At 34.3% G+C, this 12,658-nt stretch overlaps 1 protein-coding gene and 1 non-coding gene across 3 annotated transcripts in view; one reads left to right on the top strand and one right to left on the bottom strand.

The window, feature by feature from the left end:
• LOC107459935 (F-box/FBD/LRR-repeat protein At3g14710) overlaps window positions 1-1,075 on the bottom strand; it is a 3,581-nt gene extending 2,506 nt beyond the window's left edge. For both annotated transcript variants that reach the window (XM_016078249.3, XM_016078248.3), the window contains exon 1: window positions 936-1,075. The gene's annotated coding sequence lies outside the window, so the exon portion shown is untranslated. The remainder of the gene's footprint in view (window positions 1-935) is intronic.
• An 8,973-nt stretch (window positions 1,076-10,048) lies between these two features.
• LOC127740839 (small nucleolar RNA R71) lies at window positions 10,049-10,156 on the top strand. The gene has a single exon (XR_008001695.1). It is a non-coding gene; the product is annotated as a small nucleolar RNA R71 (small nucleolar RNA).
• The last annotated feature ends 2,502 nt before the right edge of the window (window positions 10,157-12,658 follow it).

The raw sequence follows: 12,658 nt of genomic DNA, 5'->3' as shown, positions 1-12,658 counted from the left end.
AAACACAAAATCATATTTGACAGAAAAGACATGAACATATCTGTTTTGAAACAATAAATTAATGTATTTTGTATCATTCTAAACTGAAAAGACACAAACTCTAATAAGAAATATAACTTTTTTCCTTTTATTATTCTTATCAATTTTTTTTAATTATATTTTTCTTATTGAATTTTGTGTGTAAAAGAAAATGAGAGTAAATTAGATTTTTATAATTTTTTTTATATATAGTTTTTTTTAATCGAAGATAGGGAGACTCATTTTTATATATATAGTTTATTATCAAATAAAATATAATTATATAATTTTTATATTTCTGTTTTTTATTTTCGGTGTCTTATTTTATTTTGTTTCCAACCAAATACAGTCTAACAGAACTTTACATTGTCTATAACCCAATATCATAAATTCCCAATATGATTCCAAGTCTTTCAAATTGAATGGTATTCTTGGTTTTAGTTTTTTAATTTTTTAAATCTTTTTTATTTTCTACAATGAGCCTGGAACAGAATGGGTGTAGTAAGAATGTAAGACATGATCAAGAGATTGCTGAGTATAAAATAAAAATTAAAAACCGCAACTTGCATTCATAATAAAACAGAGGCTTAGCAAATAGAACTTTTTTTTTTGGTGACTGAAAAAACAAAGAAACAGCAAAAACAAGAAAAACAGAACACAGGGAAAGTCCCTTTCTGACTAGCAGCATGAGAATCCTTGTGACTAAGCAATTAGAACTCTAGAAATTAGAAGTATGAAATCCCACTCTATTTTTTTAAATAAAAGGTAAAATACATTTCAGTTTCGAACGTTTGGACAGAAATAAAATATTTTAAATCTTAAGAATAAAAAACAGTCTTTAAAGGTGGTATAGAAAGAAAAAGCTACCATATGTATAGAAATTGAAGCAGATGAATAAGGTGGTAATGATGACTAACCGAATTGCACGGAAAGTTAGAGCATTGATAGCCACTGGCCGGACGAGTTCTTTTACGCTGGTTGAACTTCTATAAAGAAACAAAGTAAAAAGTTTAATTTAGGTTATCAATTTATCATTTTCAGCTTAAATAAGTAGCAAGTTGCAAAAAAAAAAAAAAGGGTAGCAAGTTGGAATGGACGTTATTGGTGTTAGCTGTTACCTACTTAATTAGTTAATTGTACAATAAGGTGCAAATGGAGCCACGTCCATTACGGCGTGACATTAATGAAGATGACAATCACTGGTAGGTATGGAGTTAGTTGACACGTGAATAGACGACCGTTACGTATACATATTCAGATAAACCTCTAAGGTAAGTTCAGATACACTTAAGGCCAGTTTGGCTAAACTTTTTAAATAAGTTCTTTTGAAAAAGGAGCTTAAAATATAAGGATTTTTATTAATAATAACTTTTAAATAAGTTATTTTGAGTTTGGATAGTTATAATAGAAGTCTTTGTTTTAAAGTTGTGCATTAAATAAGAGTGATAAAATAGCTTTTGAAAATAGGAGAAGTCACATTTTTTAACTTCTTCAAAAGCTCTTAAATAACTTTTTGAAAAGTTAAAAGTTTATCTAAAAAATTGTACCAAACACATTAATGTAACTTTCTATAAGTCAAAAGTTGAAAAAAGTAACTTTTTGGTGTTTTCCAAACGGACCCTTAACACTTATTCAGAGAAAAAAAAAGACTATCAAAACCGTGTCTAATTTTTTAAGATGCTCAAAAAAATAACTTTAAATTTTGTAATTAGTAAGGCATTTATATATATATTTCAAAAAATTTTAAAAATATTTAAATAATCATTTAAAAAGTACAAAAAAATCAGGTCAAATTAAAATTCAATTTTTATAATCTTTTCATTCTTTTAAAGTATTTTTGGCTATTGACTAAAACTTCCAAAAAAAAAAAAGAAAATCATTTAGTATCTCATTTTTATACCAAACTTGCAAAAATTTATATAAAAATTTAATCGTTAAATTACTTTTTGAAAATATATATTTAACGTCATAAAAAATAAGATGTATTTTTGTTAATATTTTGAAAAAATAGGGATAATTTTGATAATTTATCCAAAAAAATAATGATGAAACAAAAAAGGTACAAATTCATATTTCACATTTGACAGTTGTTTATTTAATTACCTTTTGGTGTTGACTTGATTTATGTTTTTATTTTTTTATCATTTTCGTTTACAAAAAGAATGGCATTTACTTAGTTAATTTATATTATTTTTAGTATTTTCTATGATTTGAAAAAACAAAAGAAATTGTTACGAAATGTAAATTTTGAAAGAAAAAATTATAATATAAAGAAAAAAAAATCTGACATTGAGTACTAGGTTAGTAATTTATTTCTTTTTTTTTTCTTCCCTGAATCTCTTTATAGTAGTTTAATTTAAAAGTTCAAAATCAGGCCACACATATATTCGTGCATATGAAAAATATACTTATGAATCACATGCCAACAAGACTACAAGAGAAATTTTTAGTTTTACTTTTTTTTTATTTTCACGAATTTACCAAAAAATAAAAAATAAAGTCCCAACAACCATTATAAATAACGAACAAATTCAACAAACTAAAAGGATATTACGGTATTAGAGAACGAACCACCAAGGGATCAGCTTAAGAGCTTAAGCCATGTGACCACAAATTAAATGCCACCCACCATTGACTTTAAGTTATGCCTTCAATAATTCAACTTAGCTACCTCGAAAAGATTGGATGAAATGTAATTTCTCATGATAAAATGTAATTTCTCTTCATCATATATTTTTTAAGCAAAATTGAAAGATTCCTTAAGAAGACAACATGAGACCAAATTTGATCCTATATAAATGCAATAATCACATGTAGACGACGGTCATCCAAATCCGAATCTCAATCAGAGTCTGAAAAAGTAAATAAATGTAAGTCATTGTTAGCATGAAATACAAGATCATGAGTAATAATTTCAGAGAGATAGCGTAATAATCTCTTAACATATTTTCAATGATTAATGAGAGGTCTCTGCATATATTGACACAATTTATTTATCAAAAAAGCTATGTCAGGACGGGTGTGAGTACCATATTAAAGAGATCCCATGATCGACTTATAAAGAGAAAGATTTTTAAATTTATCCTCTCCATTTTTGGACAACTTAACAGAGATAGTCATGGGTATAGAAACCACTTTAGATTCTTTCATGCTCACTCTTTGAAGAAGGTCACTAATATATTTCATTTGAGAAAGGTGGACGACACCAAATTCTAATTTGTTTGCCTTTATTCCTAAGAAGAAGCTAAATTCACCTAGATCCTTGAGGAAAAATATATTGTTTAATTGATCAATAGTTGATTGTATGGCTTGAGAATTATTTCTAGTAATTAGTATATCATCAACATAAACAAGGATATATAAATTAAGATCACCATCATGTTTAGTAAATAAAGAATGATCTAACCTGATTTTGATGAATCCAAATTTGTGTTAGAGTAGAAGAAAGTTTAAGAAACTATGATCTTGGAGCTTGCTTGAGTCTATATAAGGACTTGTGCAATTTATAAACCTGGGCAGCATCACCTTATATAAAATCTGGTGGTTATTTCATAAAAATAAGTTCATTTAAGTTTCCATTCAAAAATGTATTTTTAAAATCAAATTGGCGAATTTGCCATTAATTTTTTAATGCAATTGTAAGAATAACCCAAATAGTTGTAGGTTTGATAACAGGAGCAAAAACTTAATCATAGCCAATGCCTTCTATATGATGATTTCTTTTAGCAACTAATCTTGTCTTATACTTCATGATTGCACTATTTGAATGGCGTTTAATGACAAATATCCATCTGCAGCCTATCACTTTAGTGTTTGTAGGTGCAGCAACAATAGACCATATATTGGTTTTGTATAGAGCATTTAGTTCTTCAATCATTGCTTGATGCCAATGTTTAGATTGTAAAGCTTGAGTCACATTAGAGAAAATATTATTAATCAAATCAAGTTGAGGAGTTACCAATGAGTGATATAACTTGGGTTTACTAATACCCGATTTCAATCTAGTTTGCATAGGATGATTATTGGGTTTAATATGAGTCGTAGGTGCACTACCAAATTTTATCTCGATATCTGAGATAGGAATACTACTAGGATGAAGTTTATTATTAGAAAAAGAAGGATTAGATGAGGACAGTGGGGGTGTAGTTGGTGTAGGTAACTTGTGAGAAGAATCAGGGAGTAAATTAAGGGTTGAATTAGATGGTACAGTGAAGGTGGTAGTGTCGTGCACGAAATTGCAATTACACTTTTGTAACTCCACACAACTAACCAGTAAGTGCACTAAGTCGTCCAAGTAATAAAACCTTACACGAGTAAGGGTCGATCCCACAGAGATTGTCGGCTTGAAGCAAGCTATGGTCATCCTGTAAATCTTAGTCAGGCAGATTCAAATAGTTATGAGTTTTGATAATTAAGAGATAAATAAAATGTAAATTAAAATAAAGGTACTTATGTAATCCATTGATGGGAATTTCAGATAAGCGTTTGGAGATGCTTTGTTGCTTCTGAACCTCTACTTTTCTATTGTCTTCATCCAATCATGCGTGCTCCCTTCCATGGCAAGCTGTATGTTGGTGGATCACCGTTGTTAATGGCTACCATTTGTCCTCTCAGTGAAAATGGTCCAAGTACATTTTCGCACGGCTAATCATCTGTCGGTTCTCACTTGTGTCGGAATAGGATCTCTCTATCCTTTTGCACACTGTCACTGTGCCCCAAATTTGCGAGTTTGAAGCTCATCACAGTCATCCCTTCCTGGATCCTACTCGGAATATCACAGACAAGGTTTAGACTTTTTGGATCTCAGGAATGCTGCCAATTGGTTCTAGCTTATACTACGAAGGTTCTAATCTCATGGATTTGAATGCTCTGTTGTTAGGAGAGACAAGTCAAATTCGTGGATCAGAGACCCAAGAGATTATACTCTGCCTGTTGTCCAATGACTACGTTGAACATCATGTAGATCGCTTGTGGTTGTCAAGCACGCGGATCTTGGCTAAGCGAGTAACGAAGATAGTGGGTGATTGTCACGGGTCACCCCTTCATTCTGACTTAACTAAATTAAGTACGAGAGTATATCTTGGAGAAGAAGTAGACGTGAATTGAAAGAAAAACAATAGTACTTGCATTAATTCATGAAGAACAGCAGAGCTCCGCACCTTAATCTTTGAGGTGTAGAAACTCCACCGTTAAAAAATACATAAGAGAAGAAGGTCTAGGCATGGCCGAATGGCCAGCCTCCCTCAAAGTGATCAAAAGATCCAAAGATGATCCAAAGATCCAAATACAATAGTCAAAAGTGCTATTTATACTCAACTAGCTACTAGGGATTATAGAAAATAAGTAACTAAATGTAGATAGTGCAGAAATCCACTTCCGAGACCCACTTGGTGTGTGTTTGGGCTGAGCTTTGAAGCTTTCATGTGCATAGGCCATTCTTGAAGTTAAACGCCAGCTTGAATGCCAGTTTGGGCATTTAACTCCAGTTCTAGTGCCAGTTCTGGCGTTTTACGCCAAAAAAAGGTCTCTGGTGGGCGTTTGGACGCGAGTTTGGGCCATCAAATCTCGAGCAAAATATGAAATATTATACATTGCTGGAAAGCCCAAGATGTCTACTTTCCAACGCAATTAAGAATGCGCCAATTGGGCTTCTGTAGCGCCATAAAATCCACTTCGAGTGCAGAAGGGTCAGAATCCAACAGCATCTGCAGTCCTTTCTCAGCCTCTGAATCAGACTTTTTCTCAGGTCCCTCAATTTCAGCCAGAAAATACCTGAAATTACAGAAAAACGCACAAAATCATAGTAAAGTCCAGAAATATTATTTTTTCATAAAAACTAATAAAAATATACTAAAAAGTAACTAAAACATACTAAAACTATGTAAAAATAATGACAAAAAGCATATAAATTATCTGCTCATCACAACACCAAACTTAAATTGTTGCTTGTTCCCAAGCAACCAAAAACAAAATAAGATAAAAATACGAGAATATACAATAAATTTTAAAATATCAATGAAGCTTAGTTCTAATTAGATAAGAGGGACTAGTAGTTTTTTGCTTCTGAACAGTTTTGGCATCTCACTTTATCCTTTGAAGTTCAGAATGATTGGCATCCATGGGAACTGAGAATTCAGATAGTGTTATTGATTCTCCTAGTTTAGCATGTTGATTCTTGAACACAGCTACATTATGAGTCTTGGCCGTGACCCTAAGCATTTTGTTTTCCAATATTACCATCGGATACATAAATGCCACAGACACATAACTGAGTGAACCTTTAACAGATTGTGACTCAGCTTTGCTAGAGTCCCCAGTTAGAGGTGCCCAGAGTTCTTAAGCACACTCTTTTTGCTTTGGATCACGACTTTAACCACTCAGTCTCAAGCTTTTCACTTGGACCTTCATGACACAAGCACATGGTTAGGGACAGCTTGATTTAGCCGCTTAGGCCAGGATTTTATTCTTTTGGGCCCTCCTATCCATTAATGCTCAAAGTCTTAGATCCTTTTTACCCTTGCCTTTTAGTTTAAAGGGTTATTGACTTTTTGCTCTTGCCTTTTGGTTTAAAGAGCTATTGGCTTTTTCTGCTTGCTTTTTCTTTTTCTTTCTTTTTCTTTATCTTTCGCCATTTTTTTCGCAAGCTTTGTGTTTTTCACTGCTTTTTCTTGCTTCAAGAATCAATTTTATAATTTTTCAAATTATCAATAACATTTCTCTTTTTTCATCATTCTTTCAAGAGCCAATAATTTTAACATTCATAAACTTCACTATAAAAAATATGCACTGTTCAAGCATTCATTCAGAAAACAAAAAGTATTACCACCACATCAAAATAATTAAACTATTTTCAAGATAGAATTCGAAATTCATGTACTTCTTGTTCTTTTGCAAATAGAAACATTTTTCATTTAAGAAAGGTGAAGGATTCATGGAACATTCATAGCTTTAAGACATAGAATCTAAACATTAATGATCATGTAATGAAGACACAAACATAGACAAAACATAAAGCATAAAAACCAAAAACAGAAAAAAAATAAACAAGGAGATTAAAGAACGGATCCACCTTAGTGATGGTGGCTTCTTCTTCCTCTTGAAGATCCTATAGAGTGCTTGAGCTCCTCAATATCTCTTCCTTGCCTTTTGTTGCTCCTCTCTCATGGCTTTTGGTCCTCTCTGATTTTATAGAGGATGATGGAGTGCTCTTGGTGCTCCATCCTTAGTTGCTCCATATTGGAACTCAAATCTCCTAAAGAGGTGTTGAGTTGCTCCCAATAGTTGCGTGGAGGAAAATACATCCCTTGAGGCATCTCAGGAATTTCTTAATGAGGGACTTCCTCATGCTCTTGAGGTCCATGAGGGGGCTCTCTTGATTGCTCCATTCTCTTTCTAGTGATGGGCTTTTGAGATGAATCTCTCCATCTTCCATGACTCAGAGTTGGAAGCAACTGCCTTCCCTTTCCTCTTCCTAGAGGTTTTCTCTGGCCTTAGGTGCCATTAATGATTATGGAAAAATAAAAAGCAGAGTTTTTTTCACACCAAACTTAAAAGGTTTGCTCTTCCTTGAGTAAAAGAAGAAAGAATGGATTAGAGGTAGAAGAGATGGAGGAGATGGAGGTGTGTGAATGGTTCGGCCAAGAGGGGTTTTAGGTGGTTATGATGTGTGAAATGGAAGGAGTGATGAGGGGCTTATATAGGAGTGGAGTGGAGAGGGAATTTTTGTAATAGGGGTTGGGTTTGGGAAGGAGATGGTTTAAATTTGAATGGGTGGGGGTAGGTGGGTTGTATGATGGTTTTGGAGAAGAAATTGAGGTGATTGGTGGAGGTTATTTTAGGGAAGAGTGTTATAGAAAGGTGTGAAGAGGAGAGAAAAAGAGTTGGGGTAGGTGGGGATCCTGTGGGGTCCACAGATCCTGAGGTGTCAAGAATTTCTCATCCCTGCACCTTTCTGGCGTTTAAACGTCCTCTGTGTGCCATTTTTGGCGTTAAACACCAGCTCTGCTGCCTTTCCTGGCGTTAAACGCTGGTCTGGCTGCCATTTCTGGCGTTTAACGCCAACTCTGCTGCCAGACTGAGCGTTAAACGCCCATTCTGCTATCCTTACTGGCATTTAACGCCAACCAGGCACCAGACACCCTTTTCTGGCGTTAAACGCCAGTCTGTCTACTCATTCTGGTGTTTAACGCCCAGAATGCTGCCAATTTGGGCGTTAAACGCCCATTTTGCTATCCTTACTGGTGTTTAAACGCCAGTAAGCTCGTCCTCTAGGGTGTACTATTTTTTATGTTGTTTTTAATTCCTGTTTTAATTCTGCAGCTGTTTTAGTGACTCCACGTGATCATCAACCTAAAGAAAACATAACCTAACAATAGAAAATAAAATGAAAAAGTAATTAACATAGATAAATAAAATTAGGTTGCCTCCCAATAAATACTTATTTAATGTCAATAGCTTGACAGGAAGCTCTTACAGAGCTTCACAGATACTCAGAGCATGATTGTGGCCTCCCAACACCAAACTTAGAGTTTGAATGTGGGGGCTCTGCTTGACTTTGTATAGAGAGAATTGGATGAAGCTTTTCATGCTTCTTCTCCATGTTTACAGAAGAAGATCCTTGAGCCTTAAACACAAGGTAGACCTCATTCAATTGAAGGACTAACTCTTCTCTGTCCACATCAATCACAGCCCTTACTGTGGCTAGGAAGGGTTTTTCAAGGATGATGGATTCATCCTCATCCTTCCTAGTGTCTAGGATTATGAAGTTAGCAAGGATGTAGATGCCTTCAACCTTCACTAAGACATCCTCTACAAGTCCATAAGCCTATTTCATTGATTTGTCTGTCATCTCTAGTGAGATTCTTGCAGCTTGTACCTCAAAGATCTCTAGTTTCTCCATTACAGAGAGTGGCATGAGGTTTATAACTGACCCCAGGTCACGCAGAGCCTTCTGAACCCAGGTATTCAGTTCATTGATGAGCAACGGAGATTCATCCTCCCAAGTCTCATTACCAAATAACTTGGCATTCAGCTTCATGATTGCTCCTAGGTCTTGAGCAACTTGCTCTTCAACAATATCTTCATCTTCGTCAGAGGAAGAATACTCATCAAAGCTCATGAATGGTAATAGGAAGTTTAGTGGAATCTCTATGGTCTCTATATGAACCTCAGATTCCTTTGGTTCCTCATTAGGGACTTCCTTATTGGCTAGTGGGCGTCCATTGAGGTCTTCCTCACTGGAAATCACTGTCTCTTCCTCCTCTATAGGTTCGGCCATTTTAGTTATATTAATGGCCTTGCACTCTCCCTTTGGATTCTCTTCTGTATTTCTTGGGAGAGTACTAGGAGGGGTTTCAGTAACTCTTTTACTCAACTGACCCACTTGTGCCTCCAAATTTCTAATGGAGGACCTTGTTTCAGTCATAAAATTGAGAGTGACCTTAGATAGATTTGCTAAGCCAGAGGGGCTCTGCTCAGAATTCTCTGTCTATTGTTAAGAAGAAGATGGAAAATGCTTACTTTTGCCAAACCTATTTCTCCCACCATTATTATTATTGAAGCCTTGTTGAGGCTTCTATTGGTCCTTCCATGAGAAATTTGGATTATTCCTTCATGAAGGATTATAGGTGTTTCCATAGGGTTCTCCCATGTAATTCACCTCTTCCATTGTAGGATTCTCAGGGTCATAAGCTTCTCCTTCAGAGGAGGCTTCTTTAGTACTATCGGAGGCAGCTTGCAATCCAGTCAGATTCTGAGAAATCATATTGACTTGCTGAGTCAATATCTTGTTCTGAGCCAATATGGCATTCAGAGTATCAATTTCAAGAACTCCTTTCTTCTGAGTTATCCCATTATTCACAGGATTTCTTTCAAAAGTATACATGAACTGGTTATTTACAACTATCTCGATGAGTTCCTGGGCTTCTGCAGTTGTTTTCAGATGAAGAGATCCACCAGCAGAATGGTCCAATGACATCTTGGACAATTCAGACAGACCATCATAGAATATACATATGATGCTCCATTTTGGAAGCATGTCAGAAGGACACCTTTTGGTTAATTGCTTGTATCTTTCCCAAGCTTCATAGAGAGATTCACCTTCCTTCTGTTTGAAGGTTTGGACTTCCACTCTAAGCTTGCTCATCTTTTGAGGTGGAAAGAATTTAGTCAAGAAAGCACTAACCAACTTGTCCCAAGAGTTCAGGCTTTCTCTAGGTTGTGAGTCCAACCATATCCTAGCTCTGTCTCTTACAGCAAAGGGGAAAACATAAGTCTGTAGACCTGGGGATCAACCCCATTGGTCTTAACAGTATCACAGATCTGTAAGAATTCAGCTAAGAACTGATGAGGATCTTCTGATGGAAGCCCATGAAACTTGCAATTCTGCTGCATTAGAGAAACTAATTGAGGCTTAAGCTCAAAGTTGTTTGCTCCAATCGAAGGAATTGAGATGCTTTTTCCATAGAAGTTGAAAGTTGGTGCAGTGTAGTCACCAAGCATCTTCCTTACATCTCTAGCATTGTTGTTGGGTTCGGCAGCCATGTCTGCTTCTTTTTCAAAATTTTCTGTAAGGTCCTCTCCGGAGTGTTGTGCTTTAGCTTTTCTTAGCTTCCTCTTCAGAGTCCTTTCAGGTTCAGGATCAGCTTCAACAAAAATGTTTTTATCCCTATTTCTGCTCATATGAAAAAGAAGATAACAAAGGAAGTAGTGGAATCCTCTATGCCACAGTATAGAGATTCCTTGAGGTGTCAAAGAAAAAGAAGAATAGAAGAGTGAGAAGAGAGAGGAGATGAGTAATTCGAACAGAGAGAAGAGAGAGGGGTTCGAATTATAAGTAGAAGAGAAGTGTTAGCAATTAAATAGAAAGAGATGAGAGAGAGAGAGAGAGTATTCGAATTTTAAAAGAGGGAAAAGGAAAATATTTTTATTTTTATTTAATTAATTAAGTTAGTTTCAAAAATTTGAAAAAGAAATACAATAAAATTCAAAACTAAAACAATTAGTTAATTAAAAAGATTTTTAAAAAAGTGGTTAGTGATTTTCAAAAATTGGAAGTGGAAAAGTGGTTAGGTGGTTTTGAAAAAGATAAGAAATATTAATTAGTTGAGAAAGATTTGAAAATAATTTTGAAAATATGAGAAGTTAGAAAAAGATTTTGAAATTAAAATTTTAAAAAGATATGATTGAAATTTATTTTGAAAAAGAATTGAAGAAGAAGTTAAAAAGATTTGATTTTTAAAATTAAAGTTGATGACTTGACTAACAAGAAACTAAAAGATATGATTCTAGAATTCATAGATTGAACCTTTCTTAACAAGAAAGTAACAAACTTGAAATTTTTGAATCAAAACATTAATTGTTAGCAAGGATTTTTGAAAATATGAAATAAGGTTAAGAAAAAGATTTTTGAAAAATTAGTTTGAAAATTTTCAAAAACATAAAAAAAAGTTGAAAAATGAACATTTAAAATATGTTTAATGCAAAAAGTTATGAATTAAAACATGAAAAATTGAAAAAATTCGAATTGAAAACAAAATTACCTCCCTTGTGTCATCTTGGCGTTAAACGCCCAGAATGCTATCCCTTCTGGCGTTTAACACCCACTTGACTGTCTCTCTGGGCGTTTAACGCCCAGCCAGATATCCTGACTGGCATTAAACGCCAGGAATTCTTCTTTACTGAGCGTTTTTCTAAACGCTCAGAATGCTACCGTTTCTGGCGTTAAACGCCCAGAATGCTGCTTATTTTAGCGTTGAACACCCAGAATGATACCTTTACTGGCGTTAAACGCCCAGAATGATAGCCATTCTGGCATTTAACGCCCAAAGTGCCTCTTTACTGGTGTTTTAATGCCAGTGAGCTCTTTTTCTCTGTGATTCCTCTGCTTTATGTTCTGAACCTTCATTTCTTTGTATTATTTACTTGAAAAGATATATATTTTTTATTTTTTTATTTGAAATCTTGACTTGATTAACAAGAAACAACTAAATTTTAAAAAATTTTTAACCAAGTCAATTCAAAATTTCAAAAATTATGAGTAGAAAAAGGAAAACATATTTTTTTTATTTTTGAATTTTTTTATGAGGAGAGAGAAAAATAACAAAATGACTCAAAACATAGAAATTTAAGATCAACACCAATAATGCATGCAAGAACACTTTGAATGTCAAGATGAACACCAAGAACACTTTGAATATCATGATGAACATCAAGAACATATTTTTGAAATTTTTAAGAAAAGAAATACATGCAAGACACCAAACTTAGAATTTGACACTAGACTCAAACAAGAAAGAAGATTACCCAATCTAAGCAACAAGATGAACCGTCAGTTGTCCAAACTCGAACAATCTCCGGCAACGGCGCCAAAAACTTGGTGCACGAAATTGTAATTACACTTTTGCAACTCCGCACAACTAACCAGCAAGTGCACAGGGTCGTCCAAGTAATAAAACCTTACGCGAGTAAGGGTCGATCCCACAGAGATTGTCGGCTTGAAGCAAGCTATGGTAATCCTGTAAATCTTAGTTAGGCGGATTCAAATAGTTATGAGTTTTGATAATTAAGAGATAAATAAAACGTAAATTAAAATAAAGGTACTTATGTAATCCATTGATGGGAATTTTAGATAAGCGTTTGG

This window comes from Arachis duranensis, chromosome 7, assembly GCF_000817695.3.
Source record: "Arachis duranensis cultivar V14167 chromosome 7, aradu.V14167.gnm2.J7QH, whole genome shotgun sequence".
NCBI classification, from domain to species: Eukaryota; Viridiplantae; Streptophyta; class Magnoliopsida; order Fabales; family Fabaceae; genus Arachis; species Arachis duranensis.
Note: the sequence above shows the minus strand (reverse complement) of the source record. Positions and strands in the feature narration are given on the sequence as shown.